Here is a 5,462-nt window from a genome sequence, read left to right on the forward strand (position 1 = left end):
CATCTTTGAGGCATCTTTTGCGACGTCTCGCGATGCTAAAGGTTTGATTCTCCCAAGCGGTCAACTAATCTCCGAAGACCTCGTTGCGATTTCACGGGTGAGGATGTTTTGATAAGTCGAAAACACCAAAAGTGCGGTAAGAAGTTTTTCGATTTTTTGGGAGTATACGAGTATACGTACCTACTCCCCTCTTTTTTAATGAGGGGGGACAGCTGAATTTGCCTTTCGGCAAACTGCCTACGTACTCCTTGCGGAGATCAAGCTGTCTCGTAGTTCAGTGATTGCGAGTTGGTTCGTTTAGTGATAGATATTTTTGAGATGCATCGCATTCCAGGTTCTAGGGATTTTTACGCCTGCATGTTGGCTATTTCGTAGAACCTGGTCGGATGACTTTTTCGATTTTATAGGGACCTTCCCAGTTTGCTCCGAGTTTTCCCGCGTTTCGTTCAGCGGTGTTTTGGAAAACTTTGCGAAGGACCAGATCTCCCTGATTGAACCTACGATTCCGTACGTTGGAATTATAGTATCTTGCAGCGGCGTGCTGGTAGTTTTGAATTCGGATGAGTGCTCGATCCCGGCGTTCGTTAATGAGGTCGAGATCGTCCAAGAGCATAGCATTGTTGAGTTCCTCTCGTTCGGGTAAGAACCTTCTTCGAACACCGGGAAATTCTACTTCCGCGGAATCATGCACTCCGTGCCGTATACCAAGGCGAAGGGAGTTTCTCCCGTTGCTCGCCTTGGGGTGGTACGGTGAGACCAGAGGACTCCCTCGAGTTCGTCGGCCCATCTACCTTTTTTGGCCTCCAAGCGTTTCTTCAGTCCGTCGAGAATGGTCTTGTTGATTGTTTCAGCCTGTCCGTTGCACTGCGGATATCTGGGAGTTGACTTGTTGAGTCGTATCTTCCACTTTTCGCAGAATGCCTCGAATCGGGTGGAAATAATTGAGACCCGTTATCGGTTATGATTTCGTAAGGAACTCCATGCCTACAGATGATGTTTCTCCATACGAAATTCTCGACTTGGACGTCTTTTATACTCGCGTACGAGTCCGCCTCTACCCATTTTGAGAAGAAAATCGGTAAGCACTAGAAGGAAACGCTTTTTGCTTTGAATTATGCAGAGGTCCGACAATATCCATGGCCCAGCGCATAAAGGGATAAGGCGATGTGATGGAGGAAAGAACTTCGGCCGGTTGTCGGATAGTTGGCGCATGCCTTTGGCATTTTTTCGCATTTTCGTGCGAATTTCTCGCAATCTCCGATCATTGTTGGCCAATTTAATCCGTGGCGTTTGATTTTCACGGCTAGTGATCTTCCGCCGGAATGGTTGCCGCATGAGCCGGAATGTATTTCCTCCATCACTTTCCTTTCCTCGCCTTCTCCTTCCAGGCACGTCAGGAGCGGTCCGGAGAATCTCCACTTGTAGATTTCGCCGTCCACGGTACGTAGCGTGCGGCTTGTGTTCGGATCTTGCGAGCTGACCATTTTTCGGCGGGCAGTTGCCCGTTGATAATGTAGTCTCGAATCGTCTGAAGCCATGGGGTATCACAACGTAATCGGATTGCTCCGATGGTGGTGGTATCGTAATCTCTTCTTCCTCGTCGTCTTGACCTCTATGAGATTGACAACGACTGGCGTCCGATACTCGGATGTTCGATGAATTCGACCGGAATTACCCTTTTGAGTCCTGGATCGGAACTTGATGCTAAGGCCGCGAGGGCGTCCGCCTGGACATTCTCGGAACGGGGGATCCGGGTAAGGGCGAAACAGTCGAAGTCTTGAGCTAGACCTTGGACCAGTTTGAGGTACGCGTCCATCCATTCGTCTCTCTGGCTTCATATTCTCCGCTGAATTGACTGGCCACTAACTGGGAGTCCGCAGTAAGCGTGGAGATTACGTATTTTTAAGCCGTGAGCCAAACGTAGACCTGCGATCAATGCTTCGTATTCGGCCTCGTTGTTTGAGGCATGGAATTCCAGTCTGAACGATTGTTCCAGGATCTCGCTCGTTGGAGATGTGAGACGGATCCCGATACCCGATCCTTGCTTGGATGAGGATCCGTCGACGTGGAGGAGCCAGGTGGAATTTGGTTCTTCGTTGGTTATTGCTCCCGCTGGAAGTTCGACCAAAAGTCTGCGAGCACTTGTGACTTTGCGCTCGTCCTTGGTCGGTATTCGATGTCATACTCGCTCAACTCGACCGCGCCACTTGGCCATCGGCCTGATTGACTTGGGCTATGCAAAATGTCCGTAAGGGAAAGTCGTTAGGATAACAATCGTGTGGGTTGGAAATATATGGTCGTAGTTTTCGGGCCGATGTTACGACCGCGCATGCCAATTTTTCCATCAACGGATACCTAGATTCGCATCGAGCAAGGTTTTGCTTATGTAAAAAATAGGTCTCTGTTCCCCGCGTTCTTCCCTGATCAGGACTCCGCTTACGGCTGTTGCCGATACCGCGATGTATAAGAATAAAGGCTCCCCTTCCACGGGTTTTGCGAGGACTGGAGGAGTAGCTAAATAACGCTTCAGCTGTTGGAAGGCGTTTTCGCACTCTTCCGTCCATTCGAACTTTTTATTCCCTCGCAGGACGTCGTAGAAGGGCAGGCACTTATCTGTTGATCGTGAAATAAATCGGTTAAGTGCTGCGATTCTGCCGGTCAGTCTTTGGACTTCCCGTTTATTCTTCGGCGAAGCCATCTCGATTAGAGCGTTGATCTGTTTTGGATTTGCTTCGATACCGCGGTTGGTCACCAAGTAGCCGAGGAATTCTCCTGATGCCACGGCGAATCTACATTTCGTCGGGTTGAGCTTCATGTTATGGGAGTTTAGTTGTGCAAAGCATTCTTCGAGATGTGACACGTGATCTCTTGCTTTGAGGGATTTGACAAGCATGTCGTCAATATAAACTTCCATCGTTTTTCCGAGTTGTTTGGAGAACATTCGGTTCACGAGTCGTTGGTAAGTTGCTCCAGCGTTTTTGAGGCCGAAGGGCATTACCTCATAACAATAGGTTCCGCGATCGGTAATGAACGCAGTCTTCTCACGATCGTCGGGATTCATCCTAATTTGATTATAGCCTGAGAAAGCATCCATGAAGGATAAGAGTTCGTTGCCCGCCGTTGCTTCTACCAATCGATCGATATGTGGTAGAGGGAAGCTATCCTTTGGACATGCCTTGTTTAGGTCGGTAAAATCTACGCAAACTCGCCATTTCCCGTTTTTCTTTTTGACTACTACGGGGTTGGCGAGCCAGTCCGGGTATCTTACCTCTGTTATCGACCCAACTTTAAGCAGTTTTTCGACCTCATCGTTTACCGCGGTAGCACGTTCGGGTCCCAGCTTCCGTCTTTTCTGTTTGACGGGTTTGAATGTTGGATCGATATTCAGCTCGTGACATGTTATGTTAATGTCAATTCCTGGCATGTCTTCCGCAGCCCATGCGAAAGTGTTAAGGTTCTTTTTAAGACAGGTTATGAGTTCTGTCTTTAGAGGCTCGTGGAGATTGGCTCCAATCTCGACGCAGCGTTCTGGGAAGGCTTCGTCGAGACAGATCGTTACCACGGGTTCACAAGTTGGCTCGCGTTTTTCGTCTAGAGCTGCGAAGATACGAGATTGCCAGAAGAATTCCGCTGAATCCTGACTTCGCGTATCTTTGCTGGAGGTCTTTTTCTCCGCTTCTTAGGAGCAATTTCGGGATCGGTCTCTTTCGTTTTAGTTCCGCGGCGAAACAGACCTGTGAAACTCTTGGATTTCCCCAGATTACCTCGACTCTCGTTGGGGTCGGGAACTTGAGGCAAAGATGGTAGGTTGATGGGATTGCGCGCATGGTGTTCAGCCATGGCGTCCCATGATAACGTTGTAAGACGCGGGGCGGTCAACGACTAGAAACTCTGTGATGTTTGTCACGGTTCCGGCTTTGACAGCGAGTCTAATCGATCCATAGGCCATGGTCGTTTCCCCCGAAAGCCCTAGCAGTGGGCTTGGGCATTTTGCGATCTCGGATTGACTGATCCCCATCTTTTCAAGAGTGTCTTTGAAGATGATATCGGCCGAGCTTCCGGTATCGATTAACTCTAGCGACGTCGATATCTCGAATGTCAACTCGATAACAAGGAGATCGTTCCGAGGTTTGGCTCGATCGACCGTTTCTCCCCCTTGAACGAGATGACATTCGCGCACGTCGAATCCCGCATGTCGTTCCTGATCGTTGAGTGGTTTTTGCGGGTTAGATTGATCCGTAAGTCCCCCTCCTTCTAGCGCCAAACTGTGGGAACCGAAATTCGCACTGTCGATTTCCGTTAAATAAGGAAACTAAGAAAACCCTAGTTTCCCAGAGGACCCGGATATCTGTTAATTACCACACGTCAAGCAATCAGAACACGAGAATAACAACGATAAAGATAAGAAATCGAAAAGAGAGCAAAGTAGATCTTATTCCGAATCTGCGTATGAGCGTTACAACAAGGTATAAGCCTGGGCTCGAGAGCTGTCGGCGAGATTCCTAGTTCTAGCAACCCTAAGACGGCTAAACCTAATTGAGTCGCAGCTCGAAATAACAAAAACGGAAAGTTGCCTAAATCGCTCTAAGTGCTAAGTTTGCTCTGAAAAAGTTCCTTTTCTGCTCCTCGCCTAGGACTCCTTATATACTAGCTCCAAGGTCGGTTTACGCTTTTACTCTTCTGCCCTTAAGCCGTCATAGCAAAAAATGGAGATATTCCATTTTTCCCGATCTTCACAATTATCTTCAAAACTTCCGTATTTATCCGCGGAAACTTGACATTTATCCTTCCTCGTGGGCCAAGCGTGAACCATGCTGTGGTTCACGGGCTTTTGGTTAGGAAAAATCGTAGGATGGGCCTCGAGTCGTGTTTTAGGTCCCTTTGGGCCGTCTTCCGACTCGACACGTTTACTACGAGTTTTCCGCGGTTTTAATCCGCGAAGTTTGATCGATGAATTAGAATAGCGGGAAACATGGACTGAGCTTGCTACGGTCTTCGGGAGATAGCATTCGAAGGTTTGACGAGAATGCAAGGACTGGTGTCGTATCGATGTTCGGAAAGGTTCAATCGCTACACCGCGACCGAACTTTGGCTCGAGCCCGGTCGCTACGTAGCGACCGAGCGGGACGAGCGCTCGGTCGCTACGTAGCGACCGAGCTTGGCTTGAGCTCGGTCGCTACGTAGCGACCGAGCGGGACGATCGCTCGGTCGCTACGTAGCGACCGAGCTTTGGCTCGAGCTCGGTCGCTACGTAGCGACCGAGCTTGGCTGAGCTCGGTCGCTACGTAGCGACCGAGCGGGACGATCGCTCGGTCGCTACGTAGCGACCGAGCGGCGACGATCGCTCGGTCGCTACGTAGCGACCGAGCGGACGACGTTCGGTCGCTGCGTAACGACCTGTTGTCGAGCTTATTTTCGTCAGATATCTCGATTCTTCTTCCGCGAAGCATTTTTGTAAGGAA

This window comes from Brassica rapa, chromosome A02 (genome assembly GCF_000309985.2).
Source record: "Brassica rapa cultivar Chiifu-401-42 chromosome A02, CAAS_Brap_v3.01, whole genome shotgun sequence".
NCBI lineage: Eukaryota > Viridiplantae > Streptophyta > Magnoliopsida > Brassicales > Brassicaceae > Brassica > Brassica rapa.